Source organism: Cavia porcellus, unplaced genomic scaffold (assembly GCF_034190915.1).
Source record: "Cavia porcellus strain 051 isolate PalLab524CR breed Dunkin Hartley unplaced genomic scaffold, mCavPor4.1 scaffold_12, whole genome shotgun sequence".
NCBI classification, from domain to species: Eukaryota; Metazoa; Chordata; class Mammalia; order Rodentia; family Caviidae; genus Cavia; species Cavia porcellus.
In genome coordinates, this window is record NW_026947495.1 from 27,396,284 (window position 1) to 27,420,525 (window position 24,242).

General features: G+C 37.3%; 1 protein-coding gene across 1 annotated transcript in view; it reads left to right on the top strand.

The window, feature by feature from the left end:
* Positions 1-347: 347 nt before the first annotated feature.
* Thsd7b (thrombospondin type 1 domain containing 7B) overlaps positions 348-24,242 on the top strand; it is an 823,364-nt gene continuing 799,469 nt past the window's right edge. The window contains exon 1 of the mRNA XM_063259013.1: positions 348-891. The gene's annotated coding sequence lies outside the window, so the exon portion shown is untranslated. The remainder of the gene's footprint in view (positions 892-24,242) is intronic.

A 24,242-nucleotide genomic window follows, 5' to 3' on the forward strand; every position in this document is an offset into this window, starting at 1 on the left:
CTGTGCTTGGAGTGGGCTGACAGCCACGGGAGCCTCTCAACAGGGGATGTCCAGGCAGGTGCGGACTCAGTCCCGGGGGTTTCTCCAGACTCAAACCCAGTGTTTCCTGTTTACTCTGTCTCCTACTTACCCTGCTAGGATCTTCTTTGTCTTTCCCAGTATCACTGAAGCCTTCTGTGTCTGGGGACTGCAGAGGAACACTGGGTCATCCTACCGTGCGGGATGGCTCAATGAGTGTGTGCGTTTTGATGTGGGTTTGAGTGTTGAATGCATTTATGAGTGTTGGGGGGCGGTTTACAAATAGGGACTAAGAGCCACTCTTTTTCTCCCATCATTTCCTAGTGCTGCGGGGCGCAGAGCGCTGGCACTTCTCCGCAGCATTCAGCGGATTGGGCAACCCAGGCTGAACCCAGCTGGGGCGACTCCCTCACCCAGCCCGCACCGCACCCCGAAGCTGTAAAGTTGCGGGAAACAGTTTCCGGGGGCCCAGGCTGAGGCCAGTGCCCCGTAGCTGCTCGCCGGGGGGCGCGGGCTGAGCGGAGCGGCGGGTTGGTGTGCCGGCTGGAGGAGGACGCAGGGGGAGCGGCTGCGGGAGCAGCTGCAGGGGAAGGCGAGGCGCAAGGTGGCTCCCCGCGGCCGGCGCCCCGCGGCTCCGGGGGACGCACCAGGCAGCCAATGGCTGCGCAGAGGTGTACAGCAGATGGCGTCCGACTGCGCCGTTCCTTCCTCCTCTTCTTCCTCCTCCTTCAGTGCTGAGGAGCCAGAGTCGCCGCCGGGTTGCCAGACGCTGGAATGGGTGGTCTCCCGACAGACACCACCATCTTTCTTGCACTCGGGAAGCTCGGGGCTCGGCGGTTGCCAGAAGCTGCGGCTGCGGCTCGGGCGAGGCGGGTGAGTGCTGCCGCGCTGCGCCCCGAGCGGAGCTGGGCGTTCCGGGGGCCCCCGGCCGGGCGGCGGGGCGCGAGGTGGCGGCTGGCGCTGAGCTGCGCCCGGGGCGCGGACTTCGCTCCCTTCTCGCCGGCCAGCCTCCCTTGCCTTTCTCCCTTCGCAGCCAGGAACTTGGAAGCAGAGCTTCTCAGAGCCTGCGCCTGGGGATGCACTCAGGAAGGGTCGGCCACCCCGGGCGAGCGCGGGGACCCTCCAGCCAGCTGGGCGGGCCGGGACACCCCACGCGCGACTTGGGCAACGACCTCAGGCGAAAGGACTGGCGGTGGGATCGCCACATCCAGCTTGCTTTAAGGGTGCAGAGGGAAGGAATCGGTTTCCCGTCTTGCGCGGGGTGTCGGAGGTCGGATGGCGGGGAGTTCGTGGGCTTTGGGAACAGGTTGACCGAGGATTCCCTTTCGGTTGCTCTGACTTCGAAATCTGCGTGTGGGTTTTCAGGGCCCTCGGAGGATAGCTGAGAAGTTTTGTGGCTTCCTCTGATTTATCGGTGGGTTGTCGGGAGAGTGCAGCAACAGTTTAGATTTCCACTGTCCCTGCAGGGGATGAGAGGTGTGCTGAGGAGAGTGGGACCCAGCGAGGGTCATGGTGTGTCACATTGTGTATCAAGAGGAAACGGAACAGGGCGCCAGTGAGCGCAAGGAGGACGAGGGTATTTTCTAAAACAGCACCTATCACCTTTCCTCTTACACCTGTCACCCTTCCACAGTGTTAAAGTTATTTGAATACTGAAATAAAGCCTCTGAGCTTCAGTGTCCGCATATTTTGTGTCTTGAAGTTGCAAATCTTGGAGTGTGAGGCATGTGGCAGGGCATTAAGTGTTTTCTAGTTCTCCTTTGAAATAGAAGGAAAAAATAACTTTATGTGACCTGAACATTCCTGAAGAGCTCTTTTGATTTAATTTTGTACAGTCAAGGTGGAGTTGGACAAAGATTTTGGCACAGTCTGTGGAAGACAAAAGGGTTACTGGCACTTTGTTGCAGGGTGGTCTGGTGATTGCCTGTATTTTCCCAACTTCAGGTGTCTTGGGGCTCCTGTAAATGACAGTCTAGGGGAAGGAGTCGCATAACCTGCTGTTTCTCAGTACACCTGTGAGTGCTCTTGTGAAAATGAAAATCCCTGAAGCCAGGCGAGAGTGGTGGTGGTGGTGTGTGTGGTGTATCTAGAGTTTCCTCTAGACAGGCACTCTTAGGATGTTAGGGGGACACCCCTTGGAGTGTCAAGGCAATCAATTTGTTAGGTAAACTCCAAGTAAGCCTTTTTGTTTTCTTGACTATATTCATTTGTTGCTTAAGGCTTGAGAGCCTTGTAGTAATCCAGTCAAACAACCTATTTGATGGTGAGCGAATGCTTATATTTTTGTGTTAAAATAACCCCCATAAAGTCTCTGTGGAGAGGCTTCACTTTGAAGCACTTCTGTTTTAAACCTCAATTCCATTAATAATAGGAGCCCGCCTTTACAACTTAATGTGATCAGTTTTGTGTTTTCAGTTGGGAAATGAAACAACTGAGTAGATTCCCTGGAACTAGCTTCCTCTTTTCCTGGCTCTCTGTCAATCTGTCTGTCTGTCTCTGTCTCTGTCTCCCTTTCTTCCCATGCCCCTCCCATGGAGAGGGGGAGAGAGAGAGAGAGAGAGAGAGAGAGAGAGAGAGAGAGAGAGAGAGAGAGAGACCTCCCACCTGCTGGAAATTGAGGATTAGAAACTTTGTGTGTAAGTACTTGGCATTGAATTTAGGATCTTCACACTGAGCTGTATTCCCAGCCTTTTTTCAAGAGTTTTGTTTTGTTTTGAGACAAGATCTCATTAAAATCTCTATGCTGTGTTCATACAATCCTCCTGCTTCAGCCTGCCAGCATATTGGAAACAGGACTGCTGTGTACCGCTGTGCCAGGCTGTAAACCCTTTTTGTGTATTTAAGTGAAAAAGAATTATGAGATAATTATCTAGACCCTATTACGGTATAATTACCTACTTCTAAAGACTTTATGAATGTAATTGTTGTAATCTCATGTAAAAAATATGGTATAGTTTTGCACAGTGGGACAGACAGACTCAGAAGACCTACACACCTACAAAGCATTCAGAGTTCTGCTGATTGGATACTTAATTTGCATTAAAGGTTTGAGGATGTGTACTCCAGGAATGGATGCCTATTGTTGGTGGACTTTGAAAGTCTCTTTTGAGAGTTCATAACACAATGAGCTTACTTATATTTAAATCAGTACTTAAAAATGATCTTTACGATTTTTTTATTTTCCCTTTCATCAAAGTTGTTGCCCATTAAAGAATCGAAATGTTAAAAACCAGAAACACTGTTAGAAAATAATTACAGATCATAAAATCTATACAAATACAGGCTCGACTTTTGGGGAGAGATTAATAAATTCATAACTTGTACCTTTCTGTTCTCTGGTGAGTGTGTGTTTTAAGAGACAGTAAAGAAGAAATAAAATGTTACTAATGAAATGTACATCAGAAAAACTATTAAAGATTTTGTCTACTTGCTTTGGATTCAATTTTGAAACAATTCATTAATATTTATTTTAAAAAGTTTGTCTTTAAACCAGGGACTAAAGAAGCACAATGAAACGATAGGAATTAAATTAATAGAAGAGGAATGTCCAAACAAGACAAATTCTAATGCATGCAACTCATTTTTAATTAAACTTCAAAGTTTGAAGCTGGAGTCATATGATTGCTTCACAGAAAAACAATCTTGCCAAAACTTCAGTTTTGTTGTACTGCACACTTTGTAAAGATTAGTCATGAAAATAGAACATTGATACAATAGAATGAGGAATGCTTGACTGATCCTATTGAATTTACAGTGAAAATGATGAATGGCATTATATACAGTATTAAATACATGACTAAGATAAACAGATTAAAGAATTCTAAGTAAGGGATAAGTATACTACTTGGTGAAAAAAAGAACATTATTAACACCAAAGCTTCTGAGATGCTCTCAGGTGAGATGTAAAGGATGCATTTTTGATAACAATAGGGTATTATGCTATCAGAAACTACACCATACTCCTTAGGTATCTTTTTGGATTTCTGAGTATAGATTGCACATAAGTGCTGTACCTTTTTCAGAAGAAGACATTTCCCAGTACAGAAGTCTAAAACAAGCAACTGTAATCACTTTAACACTCTTAACCTCCCTAAATATACCACAGGTCTTCAATCTAAAGTTGTTAGGGTTAATATCTAAGTGATAATTACTGTGTTAAACCTGTGAAAGCAGGAGAATTTTAAATTCCACTTTTAATTCTAGAAATTTACTACTGTGAATTTGATCCACGGTTTAAAACATCTGAAATCATTGATATTGGTATTGGTGCTTCAAGATGATATACATTTTATTCACTCTACAAAATTTCTCCATAGAGATTATTTTGCTGATGCTTTCAGTAGGAAATCCCATGAATAAGATGGATGGTTCTCACTCACGCATTGTTATTCATAATAGCAAACAGGGGCTATTGATGAAATTAAGAAATAAGAACTAAGTATTGTTGCATGGGTAGCTCTTATGCACCTCTGCTGAGAGGAAATAGGAATTCTAGTCTTTTAGTTCCTAGGATGGTACTCCTTTTGAGTATGATTCCTGGAGCAGGCCAGCTACACGAAATATGTCTACATACTTATTTGTGTAATTTATAGTCTACTTTTAATTTTATAATGAGCATTCTGTAGCTGCTAGATCAAGCATTCCACTTGAAGTGGAAAATAAGATATTAGGGAAAGCCAGTTACTTCATATCATTCAGTGAAATTCTGAAACCAACTCTAGAGGTGCTATAGAATAGTTTCACTGCTGTTGAAGGCTCACTTATTACCCAAGTCGGGAGTTTAAAGGAAGCTTGGTTTGTAAGCAAAACAATCAAGTCATCTGGCACATAGGCAGACTACTGCATTTTAAGAATGTGAGTATGCTGTTGTGATAAATACAATACAGTGTATTGTAAAGCATCATAAAGTGTGTATTAGCTTTCAGTCATTAGGCATTTTTTTGAAATTAATGGGATTTTAAAAGTACAAGTCTTTGCTGTGATATGGAAATCTGTAGAATATTTTGAAGTTTTATTTAAAAAGGCCCTCTTAGAAAAAAAGATTAGATGTTGACCTAGATGTAGGGATCCATGAAAGTGTGAAAATGTGTCCTGCACAGAAAAAGACTATCGTTATGGAATTCAGTTATTTTGCAGCAAGTGCCACAGTGCTTGTTTGATTTTACCTCTCTAGGCATATTTTAATTATGAACCACTTGTACTTAAATATGATGTAGCTAAAAACAGAATCCTAAGTCACGAATGTACAAACAATTATTTAATGTTGTGACTGGGAAGAAGCTGGTTACTGTGTTCTACTTGCCTGCATGAGGGTTGGCTGCAGATTTGTGCAGTGCTCTGTATTAGGGAACAGTTCATTACTTCTGGAAGAATCACAGTATTGAGAAAAGCTCTAAACTTCACAGCAGTTAGGCACAATTGCTTTTGGTCTTAGACTATAATTTTGTAGTAAAGCATATTTTAATTTTGGGTTCCTTCATTTGGCTATTTTAAAAGCCATACCCTGTAGTATGCATAAATGGAGGATTTTAATTATAGGAAGACTGAGGCTTGCACTAATCTCTTGCAGAGTTTGCTTCTGGGCTCTCCTCTATTGATTTCTACATTTTGTGCTTATGTTAGACATATTCTGGATGATTTGGTGCATATACATTGATAGTGTTTTATTAGATATAAAAATATTGAAATTTTTCTGTACTATTAGGTAAATGGATACTGTTTGAACCTCCAGAGAGCCTACTAACTAGGGCATCTGAGGTGTCCTACAGGCAACTTTTTAACACCCCTCAGATCTTATCTTGTTAGAAACATTAAGAGGATTCGACCTGCTATAGCAAGGATGCTTTAAGTCCCGCTGCAGTACTATTGCCAGAATTTTCTGATAGTTTATTCCCAACAGGAATAAATGCAGCTCTTGGCATTATACCTAGTTGAATTGAAATCTGTTTATGTTTACATTTTAGTGTTTTCTGTCTGTCCAATGTTTATACCTATTAAAATGACTCAAACATTGTTTCCTATATTGCATTATTTAACAGAGCAAAAACATATCAAAACCCTTTTCAGCTGAGTAATAAATTAATATAAAGCCACTTTCCTTTTGAGTTCATTTGTTTGCTTAGAAAATATAAAACAGTACTAAAATATAAAACATAAAATAATAATGTTCTTAGGGGTCAAGCCAAATTTCTTATCATGTTCACATGCCATAACAGTAAATCTTTTGCCCCAGAACTGTCTGAGACCACTTAATCATTTTAATGATTACCCACAACCTTCGGAACAACTGAGACCACTTAATCAAAAATATGTATTTAAAGTAATTCAAAAGGGTTTTTTTTCCTCTTAGGGGAGAAGTAATTGTTGTTTCCATTTCCTTTGTATATAGTCTTTGGAGTTAACTCTATTTATTTCATACTAACTTTCATTAATTTATGTGATTAAGCATTGTTGATGGGGCTTTCCTTTATCTGAATTGATCCATTCTGTGAACTAGAATATCTTCCAGCCAGTCACAGAAAGGGAAGAGATGTTGATGACTCTGAAGATTCTTTAAGGAAAATTCTTTGATGCTTTCCCTGGATCTCTTGTGGTAAATAGCAAAATACAAAACTCAAACGCTGACTGCTAGGTGGGCTCTGAAAAACACATATTATCAGTATTTTTTCTGTACTGATGATTGAACCTAGGGTCTTGCACTTAGCTACATGTGCACTTTCTTTCTTTCTTTCTTTCTTTCTTTTTTTCCTTCCTTCCTTCCTTCCTTCCTTCCTTCCTTCCTTCCTTCTTTCTTTCTTTTCTTTTCTTTCTTTCTTTCTGTTCTGAGACAGGATATCTTTAATTTGCTAAATGGCTAAGATAGGGCTTGAGTCTGGATTCCTCTTGTCTCAGCCTCTTACAGAGCTGAGATTATAGGTATGCACCACCACCCTAGCTGTATTATGCATCTTGAACAGAAAAAATAGTATTTAGATGCTGTATTGACTTGTCTCATGTCAGCCATTGGTTTCTTACCTCGGCCTTCTTTCTTTGTGCCTGATTTCAAGTCATTCTATGTGTAGACTCACTATACCTTTTAAAGTGGTTGCAAATGCTTTTTTCTTCTCCTTTCTCTTCTTAGTTATAAAAATTCTATCTATTAGTCAAGATCCGGTTTTAATTATACTTTCACTGAATTTTTTCTGATTATGCTAGTTCACAAGCTCTTTCTGTCTGAACAACTCAGGTGGTAAATTCTAATTGTAATGTTTGATTGAATCTGTTTCCTTATTAGCATCTACATGTAGAGTTCTGATGGTAAAGGCTTTGAGTGGAAAAAGGACACTCTGTAAGAGAATATGGAAAATGTTGGAGAGTAGATTATGATAGAGAGTGAGCAGGACTTAGTTAACAATAGCCATTTGATCATATGTAAGGGGAGGCCTCACACTATCCAAGTAGGGAATAAGAGTGGCTTCCAGTTACAGATGAGCGCAACATGCTACATACCAGGCTAAGTGCACTGAAATTGCTGTGTCTCATGCTCATAAAAATTTTACAAAGTGGGTATTGTTATTTAGTCCCATTTTTTTCATAGTAGGAAACAGAAGCGGAGGGACCTTTGATATCTTGTCTACAGTTAATGGAACTGGAAAGCCACAGAGCCATAATTTGTATCCAAGTCTGTTGCACTGCAAGTGCCATTTGCTTTTGATTTACTAGGCTGTTCTAGAGCCTGAAATTTTGGTAACAATTTTAGTCTTAACTTCCAAAAGAATTTCTTCAAAATGCAAGAGCATATATACTTACATACTTACCAGCTGTCAGAGCCTCCAGTGAAAATGGAGGTGCCTGATAGCAGAAGTATTGCTGAATCACTGCTTCCTAGAGGTAAAAATGTTATTTAGAAATACGGAAAAAGGCTGCGTTTTGATTTGGCACAGACTTCCTGAGTGAAGATTGTATCTTAGAGTTGTAAAGGGTTTGATATATTTATATTTTAAAATGTTAGCATCCCAAGGGATCATTGGAAGATTCAGGAAATCCAGAATGAGAAAATCCCCACTTTACTGCTTTTTATTAATGCTATGTCATCAAGAAAGAACTGTTGTATCAACTGTGCAAAGTGTTAGCTTTGAAATGAACACAAAAAGTAAGAAAAGGGTTAGTCAGTTTTCAGATGTGAGAGTGGACTGGCAGTAGCCCTGGCCACTTCTGAGATTTGGTTGGGGGCTCTGGTCAAGAGGTTCCCATGTATGTTCTCTACCTGGTTGTGTATCCAACAGGAATCTGTAGTCAAAGGTGACAGCTTCAATGAGAAAAGAAGGACTGTTCTTTGGTTAAGCATCTAAGAGAAATCATATTTTTGAAATTATCTTAAAATATTTTGCTGGTTCAGCATGATGATTTTTTGACATGAAATTCTATGGGACTCTATAATAAACCCATTTCTAATACCAATATCTCCTAACAATTTCTGTAGACATATAGTGTTGGAATATGCCCAGTTTCTTTCTTTGCCTCTAGCAGAAATCATATATAAAGAAGCACAGAGGAGTTGAAGTTGTAAAGAGATTTTGCCTCATTCTAGGAACGAACTTTTTCACATTCAGAGCTGTGATCAGAAATGTGATAGGCTGTCTCAAAGAAATGCAAGTTCCTCATCTTTGGGGCCATTCAAGCAGAGGATTAACAAGTGCATGTCTGGATAGTCTGCAGAAAGGGCACATGCACTGAGGATGTAATGAGCATGTTCTATGTGCCAGACATTGCTCTTCATATGTTAATGCTTGAAATCGTCTCGAAAAAGCTTGTGAGACTGAGTGTATTATTATTTGAGGTAGTAGTCATCCCATTTTATGGGTGCCATAACAGCAAGTAGTTTGTTTGAGGTCAAATTCTACATCCAGAAGAGCAGTGCCTGCTTACCAGAAATAGAAGACAAGCACAAATATAGTTCTCAATTCACCTTTACATTTTCTAGTAGCCACATTAAAGAAGGAAAAAAATTAAAATTAATTTTAGTAATGTATTTTGTTAAATCTATGTGTCTGGAATTTTTCATTTTAACAAGAGTTGATTATTAAAAAGTTATTAATCTGATGCTTTAGATCTTTGATGTACTAGTATTAAGGTTTAAAATCTAGTCTGTATTTTACTTTTACAAGCATATTTTTGTTCAGACTAGCCACATTTCTAGTGCTCAGTAACCCCATGTGGCTGGTGTTCACTATGTTTGATACACCTAGAACTGCATTATTAACCATTCTACTCTGCCAGCCTAGTTAGTGACTGCTGGGTTTCCTTGTAATGCATATCCTGTCAGTCTTTGCATAGGTGAGGCCATTCATCTGTCTATAAAGTTTGTTCTTAGATGATACCAGTATGAAAAACTCTAAAACACTTCCAAACTTAACTCGAACATATTTACTTTCAAAATCTGTAAAAAAGGAAGATTATTTTGCATCTCATCTGTAACAACCTGAATTCCATATGCCTTTCATTGGTAAAGATGGAGCACATATGGCTTGTTTCCACTTGACAAATAAGCATGCACATCACCAAATCACCCAATCACCTTGCCCTTCTCCTTTCCATTTCCATTTAAAGTCTCCATTTCTTTTGTCCTTGAATTTTTTTGTTCTTTTGTTTTTCTGGGTTTGCTAGATTATATGTGTAGCCTATCACATGTGAAATGTGCATAGCTTAGGACCTGCTTATCTCCAGAGATTAGGGGAAGGAAAAACATTAACCTTAGCATTGAGCTTAACCAATTTTTCTAATTTACACATGGTACATATTTCTCAGCCCCTGTTACTATGTCCTTATGATTACTACAGCCAGAAATGATAAAGGTGATATTTCTGATCAAAATGTAGTAATTGGTGGGATTGATTCATTTCCTAGCAGAATTCATTCTTTTCAGTGATCTGAAGGGCTTTTCTCAAGTTGAATTTCTGACAGCAACTAGCCCTCTGGGGTGTGACATGCTTCAATTGAAAAAACAGAATGTGACATGTATTTCATTGTGTGGAACACATAAAAAAGTTCTGTGTTTCTTTTATGAGCATATCCTATACCTTGAAACACATAATAGTGTGAAACATTTTAATAATCGTAAATCTTCTTCAGTGGGGCAGTGGATTACATAGATGGTTTAAGTCCAATTTCAGTTGCTTATTAAAGGAAGTGTAATAAGAACAAGACTTCTGTCAGAAAAACTCCAAACTTCAGAAGGAAGAATTTCTTTGTGGAGACAGACTCCAAAAATCATCTAATATTATGTGCATGATTATTAGATGTTTCATTTGAATTACAAAATTAATAGAATTAAAACAATGCTTATAGACAATATATTCCCAGTGAAGCACTTCTTTTAGGTTCCACTTTTTAAAAAAAATATGCATTTTTCGTATAGTAAAACACAATGTTGTAAAGTGCAAGATGTGTTTGTAAACTTTCAGAGATTTCTTATGAGGCATCTGCTGTGCCCGTGGTACAGAGTAAATGAAAGCAAATGTAAGGTATCAGAACAGTTACAAAAATCTACTTTCTAAGTAGGGGATGGACATTTGCATTCTGTTCCCTTAAAAAGAAAAACAAATCACAAGATTATATGTATTTCTTTTAATAATTATTAAGTTATTCTTTTAATAATTATAAATTTATTAAGAACAGACAATGCACCCTTCTTTTACTTATATCCTTATTACTTGAAAGAGATTCATTAATTTTATTTATGGATGTCAATTAAAATATAGTACCAGATTTATAATGGGGCATTTATGTAAAATTTATGTTTTTAAAAATAAGGATGATTAAAATCTAGTTGTAAAACTTTTTCTGTTCCTCTGACTAGGTCAGCTCTGATAATCCAATTTGGTGATTTCTAACTGTTCAGTTGCGTTAGAAAAATATTGTGTTCACTTATAGGAATTTAGGTGTTTTCTATGTGTGTATTTCATTTTTTATTCAGAAGATGAAGAACTTTATTATCCAGGCACAGTAAGTAATCGTCAGAATTATTTGTATGGGAGGTGGAGCATGAAGTAAGCTAAAGTTGTGTGAAGGGCCTATGAGTGTGAGTACCATTTCCACCACAGAAAAATTAAGTGTCCATGTATTCCTGCATGGGGCTCCCAAAATCTGTTAAAGAATATAGCACTAAACAACCAGGACAGTCATGTAATATTTCTGAGCAAATGGAATCAGCTAAAACATTAGTAAGTAACATGTGTAACCTTCTATGCTAAAGCTGTCTTTGGACATCCCATTAAGTGTAGAGAGCCTGTTGCATTATTAGTTTGGCTATTTGAGCTGATTACAAAAGTAGATAAGAGCAGTGGGGACCACAGATCATCACAAGCTGCTCCTCTAGCTTGGAAAGAGTTTAATGTGCCCTGATAGATTAAATTCCTCTTCTTGAGTTCCTCCAGGAGAATGTAGCCAGTGATTTTGTATTGCTCGCTTATACTGTCATATATTATGTTGCATATATTATATTGCAGTCTGTGTAAATTGGCCATGCACTTAAGAAATTTTCACAGAATTTGCATGTAAATAGTAAGACAAATAAGGTTATTTCTGTGAGGAAAATTGCATCTATGAGATTTTTATAGATGAATAGGTCCAGCATGGGACTGAAAGAATTGGGCAATCTGTTTGCTTGTTTGTTTTTGTTACAAGTTTCCCAACATAATTTCTGATTTTGGGCTATATATGCTATTCTTTAAGACTGGCTATTGATACTCTCTGTACTATAAAATCTTACTGCATATTATGTTTTCAGTTGTTTGCTTAAGAAATCTCTTTAAGATTCATTAAAATCAACAGTAACAGCAATTCTCTACAGCCTGGCAATGCAAGCAGAATGGTTTATCCTTGATTTACTGGTCTGCATAAAACTTGATAACATTCTCAAACTCTATGTTTTGAAATCTCATGATGCTCACAGTCTAAATAAAGTGAGACCTAAATCCTTATAATCCAAGGTAAACAATTTTGTCCTGGCATGTGTCAAGGAAATGTACCCAGAGGCAGAATTATACACTGATCTGGCAATAAGGTTGGCAAGCATAGACATTTGGTAATTCCTGCAAGATAAAAGCACCTGAAATAGCGAAGTTTTCATTCAGTCCCAACTGAAAGCTTAATTGCTCAAAATAGTATGAAATAATATATGCTGTGAAACCTTAGGAAATGAAAATTGGCTGATGTAAATTTAGACATATACATATTCACACACACATGTACGCGCACACACACACATACACACACACACACACACACACACACACACACTAAGAGTAAAAGTATGTCTGGTTGAATGTGAATTCATGGTGAGAAATGGAGAAGTGAACCAAATAATTCAACTTAAAGAGAAAAAGAACTCCTAGTTCTTGGAATTGGATGTATTTAGAAATATCTGGCTGGAAGCAACAAATGAGATTGATTGGAAGGGACAAAAGGAAAACAAATATATACTGTTCCAAAGATTTAACCAGTTTACAAGGTGGGAGAAATCTATACCACCCAGTAAGATTATGTATTTTCTTGGATTTAAATAAATTATAATCAAGAGCTAGTCCAAAGAGGAGATAAATGGAACAGTGGATATTAATGCTATTTAGAATGTATGTCAGAAGTTTATGCACAGTGAAAGTGAGTCCAAGGAATCTCTTTCTGAGTCTTTCCCTTACAGTTACTACTCCTCTCTTGATTTCTTTTCAAATTCTAGCTTCTGAAACTCATACAATTTTCCTGGTGTCTCCACTTCACTCTCACACTTCAAATCATCCAATCTGGAGTTTGCTTCCACTGATCCAGCTGAACTAGTTCTTGCCAAAGTCACAAATTGCTTCCTACTTGTCAAACCCAATGGACTTTTTCCAGTCTCTGTTTATTATGATGATTAAAAGAAGAATCTTAGTATATTAGAGGAGCCAAGATTGGATTGGCAAAGTCCCCATGGTCTTACCATTTTGATTCCCTCTTCTAAAGCAGCCAAAATACTACTGAGGATTGAGACAAGGAAATGGGTAAATTTGAACTATGAGTAAACTGAAAAAGATTGAACTGTAGGATATTCTGCCAAACAAAAGAATAGCCCAAAACTGGTATATTGGCTTTACAGCAAGGCATGGGAAAGAAAAGGGAAATTTAGTTGAGATTATTAAAAATATACAGATATTTTGCTAGGTACAAGAGAGACGTGTCCCTCTTTTAGAGGACTTTGAAGCAAAAAGGGCAAAAATATAAAACTATGCATAAATATGAACATGAACCTACACACAGATGCCCTTCTGAGCAACTGATCTTTATTGATACAGTGTGGAGAGAAGAAAGGGTGTGCTGGTGGAATATTCCAGTAGACAGCATTGCCATTGAAATCATGATTCTGAAGGCACCTGCTATTCCCTTTGAATAGTTCCACATTTCTTTGCTTGCAGCCTCCTCATGTTGCCTGATTAATCTTTCTTTTCTGGTTTTCCTGCTCAGAATATGTCCTTCGGTCTGTATCATCTACACTAGCTTTCAAAATCTTACACTCTGAAGTTTCATTCTTAGCTTAATAACAATTTCTACTATAGTCTCCTTCTTCAGATCTTTTAGGGTAGTTGTACTTGAACTTGGAACATATTCTTCCTGTGACTCATTGTAAGCTTTGGTGCCACTCTTGTCTGTCGCTGTATCTTGCTCATGGAGTCTTACTGAAATGGCCTGGAAACCTACCCCCTTATTCCCTAGTTCACAAGTAGAACCTACTTTTCATAGCCGTCACCACAAATTTGTGAATATTGTGCTCAGCAATTCACAAAAAAGACAAGGTGAGCTAGGGGCTTTTTGGTTATGTGAGAAATATTTTGATGACTTATAATAATAATTTTAAAAGCCTTCTATCCATTACTTAATAATTGCTGCTAGAGTTTCCCAATTAAACTTTTTACATACTTGCATACAGACTCTAGCTTTATTCCAGATTTATTTTTTCCTTGTCTTTTTTATTTGGTATGAAACTGTCACTGAGAAAGTTCAAGAGATGCAGAAATTGAAGTAGAGAAATGCTAAGTCATTTCTTTTAAAAGATAAAAAAGTAATAACATTACTCCAACCATCAGAAGTAGACGTTTATTAAACACCTGCTCTGTGCCTTTACATCAACTCTGAGGTTAGGGAAGAATTCTGAGTACCCAGACACTCTGCAGGGAGAATTAACTGAAGAAAAAGAATGTATCAGCTGATTTTTAAGAGAGACTTAGGACATTAAAATCATCCCCAAGTACCTTTTCAAATCCACCAAGTCAAGCAAAACTATGGTTAATGATATACTTGTGTTTATCAGAGCTGGCATTAGGTAAAATTTACAACACATTAGAGTTGACATTATAGTTTTATTTTTGTGCTGTGTGCACATTTGAGTACCTTGGATCCCACCATATGATTTCTACATTATTATTATTTCTTTTTGGGGACACTTAGATTATGTTAAATGACTACTAGGGTTTTTTTTTTTTTGCCCATTTTGTTTGTTTTCTGAAGTGTTATCAAGTGTGTGTGTGTGTGTGTGTGTGTGTGTGTGTGTGTGCATAACCTTAATTCCAAGTCCCTCATTAGTAAAACAGCTTCTGATTATAATTCATAATGTTTTTCCTTTGAGAAACATGATTCATGACCTTGTTTTCTATGACATATTAGAAGAGAGAGAAAAATATGTCCTTTAGTATGAGGTATTAGTATAAATATTGTTATGTTGCAACTTAATTTATCTTCTGACTTTTCTTTTCTTATGAATACAGTAATGGTTTTAAGATCCCAGATTGTATATTTGGGTTTTCCCCATTATGCTGAATATTATACTGTGTATACAGTATATACAGTATGAGCTAATTCAAGCATTTGTTAAATTAATCATATTAGAGTAGGAAAAAATCTGGAGACTTCATTGAATGTACGTTAATCTTACTTTGATAATTTAGAGTTCCTTTAGGAACTTGGAATATTCCCCAAACCACTAAGAAAATCAATTACCATTGAATGAGTCTATAAATTCTGTTTATTTAAGTTTTCTGGGGTTTTAGACATATACTAAATGGGATTTTCTATAAATAGGAATAGATAAGTAGACCAATTTAGTCTACAACAAATTTATGGGAGAAAGAAAACAGCAACCAATTATTGATGCAAATAGGTCTGTTCTACAGAGGAGTTGATGTTAATCCTGCTAAAAAGGTCATGCTTATGGAAGATAAGAAAAATCTGCTGTGAATCTAGGTAACATATAAAGCCAGAGTTGGAGTGGGTGGGCCAAGACTGCAGATTGATTGTCCACCACAGATACGGATCTGTACATCTATGTTTGTGTTAGTTCATTTTGTGCTGCTATAATAGAAAACCTGAGGCTGTCTTATTTATGAAGAACAGAAATTTGTTTTCCAACAGTTCCGGAAGAAGTCCAAGATCAAGGCTCTGTTAGGTTCATTCTTTCATTTTGATATAGTACCTCTCTGCTGCATGCTTCAGAGGAGGGATGTGGTGTCTTCACATGCTAAAAAAGCAAACCAACCCTGTACTGTGGCATTAGTTCATTCACATCCGAAACTTTCTCTTAGCCCCTCTTCCCAACACTATTGCTTAGGGGTTGTTTCCAACACATAAATTTTTGGAGATGAAAGAAACATTCAAGTCATAACAGCTTCTCAGCCCATTTAGGCTCTTTTAATAAAAACACATGGTGGCATATAAATAACAGAAGTTCACTTAACATTTATGGTCTTAAGGTACATCTGTATTCCTACAGATGACTTAAGTTTATCCTTTATGGCAGAGTAGTACTTCATTATGTATAAATGCCCCATTTTCTTAACTCTTTCATCTGTTGATGAACATCTACTGTTTCCAAGATTTAGTTATGAATTGTGCTGATATAAATATGAATACTCATGTATCACTGTGATATGATGCCTTTAACTCTTTTGGGAAGATATCTATAAGGAAGAGCAGTGTTTAATGAATTTTCTATTTTTAAGTTTTGCCATACTGATTTCTATAATGTTAAGCAGAATAAATCAAACATTCATGCGTGAATATTGCATGGTTACTCTTATACAAGAAATCCAAAATATAACTAATGAGCAACATAAAATATAAGTAATAGGAAATAGGGAGAGTTGGTCATTTGCAAAAAGGAAGGGGACCAAAAAGAGTTGGAAGGAGGAGGAAAGGAAGGAAGTAGGAGGGGATAAAAAAAGAATTATAATGTGTTATGTACAGGTACCAACTCCCCAGGAGGAATGTAATTATTATGTACTGCGAGCATGTTCTAATAAAAATAAAAATACATTTATGTTTATCAGTTCAGGAGGTTTGGATGCTGTGTCTGGTTTACAGATGACGCCTTGTTACTGGGTCCTCACGTGGAGTGTGGGGTGCAGTGATGTCTCCAGACCCTCTTTTGTTAGGACTGTTATCTCATTTACGAGGACTCTGTCTTAGTGACCCCTTCATCTTCCACATTGTGAGTTAGGATTCCAACATACAGAGTTTTGAAGGATCACATGTGTTCAGACCTCCTCATAGCTGCAGCTGTAATTGAGGGATGATAGTCTTTGTGAAGATGAATACTGTTGTCACCAAGGGTTTATGAAGGTGCACAGAAAGGGAAGCAGCAAAAGGCTTCATGAAATATGTGCATGGAAGAAGCAAAATTTTAGAATTACTATGATGTGATTTGAAATATAAGTGTGTAACTGGAGTGATCATTTTATAAATAAGTGTTTTCAATTTAACATACATAGCAAAAAAGTATACATGTGCATATGTGAGTGTGGCTGTTCACGTTGGTTTGCAACAAACTGTTTTGCATTTTTATCATTGGGAGAATAAGGTCTTGCATTATATTGTGAGACTTCTCTATCCATGGGTTCCATATTCATGGGTTCCATTATTTTGGGTTGAAATATATTAGAAAAAAATTGCATCTGTACTGAGTGTGTACAGACTGATCTTGGTTATTCCCTAGGCAATATAGTATAAAAGCCATTTATATCCTATTTCTATTCTATAGGATTGTAAGTCCTCATTTTGCTCCTGCCTACTCTGCAGCTCTCTGGCCTCTTTCTTCATGACCCTCTTATATCTCCAACCCTGGTCCTTCTCCATTTCTTTGTTCCTTTGCACCGCCCCTGCTCCCCTCTGCCCTCTTCCCACCCAGTGTAAGCACTATTGTACTTTATGTTGGAGTATATGCAACACATACAATTTAAAGCAAAACTGTCATACCATGCAGAATCACACAGTAAAAATTCACAGGGCTTGTGGGAAAAGAAAGTCAGGGCACAAAATTCATCCTCAGTGACTCATTAAGTAAAGGAAAAGAAACTGTCACAAAATGGTAGTGTGCTTCTGCACATGTCAAATGGTTAAGAAATGGCTGCATATTTCCAAGATGTGGTATTTATCTTGTGAAAGATCTGAGGTTCACTTTGAGTGGGTTTCAGAAAAGCTGCTGCTTGTGAGTTAGGAGAGGATGGACGGAAATCTATCTGACATTAGTTGGAGCATTGTAGAAAGTTGAAACATAGGATGGGTGTGGCTTAAAGTGAACTGAGAACCCCAGGAAGATATTTGTATGTTACTATCCAGCTTTCTTCTGCTGGATTTTTGTGTGTTCTCATAGTGTCCCTTACAGATGAAATTATGGAATAACCATGTTTCAGTGAAATTGTCCTATGACATATCAATTTCACATTTTCAAAATGAGCCCCTGGGGGCCTGGGGATTTAGCTCAGCGGCATAAGCAGTCTTGAGTTCGATCCCCGGTACCGATAAAAAGGAAAAAAACCAAACAAACAAACAAAAAAGAATGAGCCCCTGAGCAGAACTGACTGCACACTGTTGTGAATGCCCTGATGGGCATGAGGTTCTGTGAATAGCCACTTTCCCTGTAGAACAGACACTGTGCTGGTTTGTTTTTGTTCATCTCTGAACCCCATTGTCTAGTGCATTGCCTGGTAGTGGTAGTCACTTATGACATTAACAAATGAGTCTGTCTATCCTCATCTGATTTCCAGTTTTGACTACTTTTAAGTCTCTAGGGTAAAACAAGTGTAATCAAAATGGGAGTAGTCAAAATGAAAGGGTTAATGGCTGATTATGGAGTAGTATATCTTCCACCAAGGGACCACAATCTTGAGATGACTTCTTCATGAATTATCTACACAAACCATATATTGAGCAGACTTAAGTGAGAAACCAGGGTGCATACCAAGTCCTTCTTTGGGGGGAATTTAAGAGAGGCTCTTGTTTAAAAGGTAGTTTTGAAGCTTGAAAAACATTAGAGGATGGTGAGGCACTTTACAGCTTGTGCCTCCAGGATAATACTGTCCTGCCAAGGGTTTCAGGGACTGATGTAGGAGGTAATATTACCAGGGCCTGGGAGTGGAACTACCAGGGGGACCCCCATCCATGAACAAATCACGGACAATGCTGCAAATTCTGTCCTAAGAGGGACACAGACTGTGACAGATCAACAAAGTAAAAAAAAAAATAGCAGTTTCTTCTTTCTTCCCATGTTCCTGTAAGCAGAAGCCGGTGAGGGAATGAGAGACATGTATTTTGCAGGAATTGGCTGCCTGCCCAATAGAACAGAGCAGGGGGTAAGGCAGAGGTTGATGGGGCAAATGATTAGGATGGCCTGTTTCGTTGTCTCTTTGTCCACAAATCAATTGATCAGTGATGTCCAATGCTGCCATATGAATCACTTTGCAAAGCCTTCTTCATCAGCTTAGTAAGATGCATGGCCTTTGGGGCTTTAATTAGAATATACTTGAGAGAATTCATAGGGTTATGGATTATTTATGTTAAAATGTGAGGTATAGGCTGTGCAGATCCAATGAATCAGAGGGATGCATTGTTACGATATCGCACTTTTTCTTACTAATGAGTCATTATATATATATATATATATATATATATATATATATATTTTTTTTTTTTTTTTTTTTTTTAAGGAGAAGTCTCTGTCTAGTGTCAAGTCATAGCAGCAATGTGGTACAATAACCTTTAACCTGCCTTAGTTTCCTTGTGGTTTATTGGAAATAATGTTGTTCAGATATTATATTTCCAGCTGAGTATTAAAATATTCTCTTGAGCAAAACAAAAGTAATCAAAATGGTGCTTTTATAAATAATGATGTTGAGCACAGATTCTCCATGAGACGGAGAACATTTTTACTTGGGCTGCCTTTTTATTTGGCTCATTTAATCATTTAGCTCAACAATGCTCTACCCTGCAGAAAATATTTTTTTAGTAAGATATTAAAGAACTTAGGCCACTGAAAAGATATTTACTTTTTAGATTTCAGTCTTTGTTTTTGTGAAATATGTGAGAGAGAGAAAATGAAAAGTGAAAATATAATGCTTTAAAATAATTTACTAATTCAGGAGGAAGAGTTATGGTACCGTAAAATGCAATTTTATTTTAATGTTTAGTATTTTGAATTTCTAAAAACTTGAATTATTTTTAAACGTGATAATATTTAGTTCTCAACTTCGAAAACATTATATGAAAGATATTTTTCAATCTTAGTCTATAAAATTGTCACCATGATGAAATACTTGTTAACCTTTCTTCTCTTGGTAGCACTGTGGGGTGCAATTTGTAAGGCAAGTTACAGTGACATTCAGTAGTTTTGTAAACAGGGATAAATTATTATACCAGCTATAATATTTTTAAGCCGCATAGAAAAGAGGGAAAATAGGTAAATTTCTTTCTCTTGCATGACAATTTGTTTTCATAGTGCTATTCATCCTACTGGCAGCAAATTTAATCTTAGCTAATTCTCATTTCTTTCTCATTTACTTCCACATATTCCTCCCCACTTCTCCCTTGGAAGGCACCTGCTATGGGAGGGTATCTGGCCCTCAAAGTTCTAACCTGGTTCAGGATTTCATCCCTTGTGATGGAAACCTTTTGCTGCTCCTTGAGTATTGTCAAGCTTTTCTCATAGATGCTTCCATAAAATATTTCAATTCCCATGTACTATGACTTCGCCACCCTCTAAAAGGCATCTTTACCTCTGAAGGAGGCCCTATAGACCCACTGCTTGCCCGGGGTCACCACTCCTATCCCTGAGGGGGACATTCAGATGCTTCCCTGCTCTGTCAGTCATGCCGAGAGCCATGCAGTGTAGTCTAGTCCCCTGCCACCATCGCTACCCTGTCCTTGGGGTCATGGCAGCATGGAGACAGTGAGACATAGGGCAGGAGCTATTTGTCATTTCCATTTAAAAAATAATCAGTGCATGTTTTCAGTACATGAAGCTTACATTTATCTATGGGAGTATGTATATGTACACAACATAACTTGTTTCCTTTTTTCAGTCCCCTTTAAGGCCCCGAAAGGAAGGTGAGGCTGCTGAGAGTCTGATTGTTCATCACTCCCTTTAGTAGAAACTCTCTGCATCTACCTTACTGTCACCTCAGACATTTCTGCACTGTTTCAAACACAGGTATAAGGCCAGTTTTTACACATGAAAATAACTGAAGATTTCTGTTTTGACATTCTGTTAGATTTTCTGTTCTAGCAGAGGGCTTTGAGATTGGTTGGGGTGGTGAGGCATAAAATTCCCATCAGGAAATTCAGTGGTGTAGGATGAGGGCACCTCAGTCAGTACCCAACACACTTTTAAAATCCACATCTTGTAACTCCCAAGAACCTATTTCCTTGTCTCTCAAGGAAGAACTAAAATTTTGTACAGTTTTTATTAAGATAACTACTTCTGAGATAGCAATATGTAGCATATCAAATAGTGGTGATTTCTTAATGTTATGTTTTTCTTAATGTTATTTTTTGAAATTCTGTTTCATTTCTACACTTAAAAAAAGATTCAACATGATAGATTAGTCCATTGACCAATTAGTCCTTTTTCTTCCACTTGTCCTCTTTGTCTTGCAGCATAGAGAAGGAAAAATGTTAACTGACGTAGATATACACGAATCAAATAAAACCACAACACCAACTTGAGGCTATAATTAAAAAAATTACCCACATAATCATGTTGAGGTAAAGCAGTGCATATGCAACATAGAAAATTAGACAACACTGGCAAGCAAAAATACAAAAAAGTCATCACATTACATGTAGAGATTACTACTTTTAATACTTTAGTATGTATATTCTTTGATCTCTGCATATGTATATAGATATGTTTAGTAGTTTTTACAAGTTTTATATCCATGTATAACAAGAATATCCAAAATTTCCCATTTATCTTCAAAATGCCTTTCCCTGTTATCTTAACTAGCATCTAAAAAAGGATCAGAGTTGCCTTCTGTGTTATATGTTGCTTTTTTAAAAAAAATTGAGAGTACATATTTTTTAATGATGTTGCCTTGGTGAAGGGTCCATTCTGGTTGTCCTGTCACATGTCTCACTTTCTGAAGTTGTTAGGTTGTTTCTTCAAGATGTTCTTTGTCTCTCTCTTCCTCTCTATCTAGCTATGTGGATGTTTTATCAACAAATACTTTTGTGTTGAAATGCTTCACTGGTAACTTCTTATACTTCAAATTGCATCAAATTGGAAGACACACAATCCTTATTTATGCTAAAACTGATGGCTGCTTTAGCATAATGACTCATTCTTCCATTGCTCAGTACGTATTTCTCCTTCCATTTATAAAGAATTGTGTGTGATTATTTTGGCATTACATGGATGTTTGATTTCTTTTCAACTATTTATGGTTTTAATAGCTTTAGCACCCATAAAAATAGATAAAGGTTGTTTCAATCAAAAAGAAATGGTTAAGTATGTCATAGGGATGGAGATTTACATGGCACAATGTAGAAAGGGGCAACTTCAGCTTTCTCTGTTCTGGTAGGAGGATGGTCAGATTTTATTAAGTGAGACATCTATTAGTGACCAGGGCACACAGGATTGCCAGAAATATTAATCATTGAACCTCAAATTCAGAAGAAGGCATTGGGTGATTTTAATGATAGACCCTATGAATTTGTATCTGGGGTGAGTATAAAAGGCAGGGTCAAAGTTAGAAAATGATGAGGTTTACAACCTAGCATTCTTTAAAAAATTAAAGCACTTTAAAAATAAAATAAAAACATTTTAAAATGATGTTAGAATGACTTTTTCGTTGAAGGAAGTCTTGAGTTCGAAAATTTTTCCATATATCTATAAAGTAGGCAGCTTTTGGTTACTGGAATTTTATGAACTTTGACCATTTTTTCATAAGCTCTCTCGTTTCAGTTCTCCAGGTATAAATTATTATTTTCTGTTGGCTAGCAGTACATTATCCTGTGCTTTGGCGTAGGCAATATTTCTGAGACTGCTGGGAGGATCCCATGGTTCTGGGTTTTTAAAGAGTTTTCATGGCCTGGTTTTTAAGAATAGGCTGCTTTGTAAAATGTGCCTAGTGTATAAACTTGCAAGAGAAATGTATTTGCTTGGTTGTTTTATCCTATTTGATGACAAAACTCCAAAATCCCTTGAAGATTTGGAGTTGTCTAGGGCAAATATAAATGTTGTGGTTTTAGATTGTATTAATTTATCATTACTTTATTTTTATTATTATATTAGAAATGTATTGCTGCCCTTTTTTCTGGCTGCCTCTCCTATATAACTTAGTGATGAGATTTGCTCTGAATAAAAATATGTGAGAAGAAACTATGAGTGCTCCTTCCTGGTAGTTGTTTTATGAGCCATTGTGTGGCTCTACCAGAGCCCTTTGCCCACTTTGCTAAGACTGGCATGTCCCAGGCAGAAGCTGCCCTTTCAGCCTGGCTCTCAGATCTGTGATGAATGAGAAGCATGTTTGAGAACTGAATATTATGATTAAAAGTCACTACAATTTTGATTTCTTTGTTAATGCAGTATAACCTAGTCTAAACTTACCAATACAGAGGAAAATAAAATGTGTGAATATAACACAGAGTTGTGCTTAAACTGATGAGAGGGAATGAGGAAAAGTTTTGTAAGTGGCCAGCTCTGATAGCTGACTTGAAAGCACCTGAATTTTCCTTTTTTTAGGATTCAGTGAATTATTCTGCCATATGAAAGTGGAGTTAAAGCTCCCATCGGAAGAGACTGAAAGCTACTAGAACTGTGCGTGACACTACAAATCACCATTGTGTACCAAGAATGAAAAATGATTTCCTCTGATTGGAGAGTGATTCTAACTAGAGATTAATACTGGTGGTCTGTTGGGACAATAAGTTAAATATGAGTTGGCACTTAATTATTTTTCAACTGGATATGCTATTTGAGATAGTTACTCAAATTGTGATTTCACATGGTACAATAACATAATATGTTGCTCAAAATTAATTCTGAGTGAAATATAAATATCAGATGATGTATTACTTGACTTAAGAAAAAATCTTTTATAGTTGATTCTTTAGGAACAAATGTCTTAAATTATGAGAATTATGAATTGAGAAAAGAAACCACTCTCTCTTTAATTCAAATTAATTTCTCAGAAATGAAGCAGGATAAATAGTACTGCTCAAGTGTGAGCCTTAATTACAAACCTCAGAGATCTTAAGTTTTATGGCCCTGTTTAAGCATCTAAACCTATGCAGCATGCCATAAGTTAGCCAAGTTACCTGCTGGGTAGTTATAAATAATTCTTTTACCTCTGGATAGTTATAGAAAAACTAAGATCTAGAGACACATCTTATTTCTTCTTACCTAGTTGAATGAAGTTGATCTTCAAAAGGATATTCTTTTCAGCAAATTGTTTTGCTGCATGTTGGAAATTTCTGCATATAGGTTATTCAGGCCATCAAGAAACAGAGATGAGGGCCTATAATTAATTGAAATTTAGCTTTTAGATTAACTGTATTAGTATGCAGTTGATAGGAGGTGTGTGTTTATTAAATGAAGTGACCTCTAGATTTGCATATTCAGTACAAAATTAGATTATTGGAGGCACAGGATAGTTAAAATTACTATTTAAAGGGATATTACTGCCAAGATTGAATAAGTGAAATTATAATAGTTTAGTTTTGAAAGTTTTTGAAATTGCTTCTAGGCTGTTTCCTTTTACACTTCAGTCCTCAGCAAAAGTATTTTTTTAAAAACATAAAAAGATGAATGCCTGTTTCCCCAACCTAAAGGACTGATAATTACTTCTTAGTTTTATTTTGAATAAATAATTTCAGTTCAGTAAACACCTACTGTGTGTCTGTCACACGCTGAATTTGTGATACAGAGGTAAAAAGATTTTCTTTCTGCT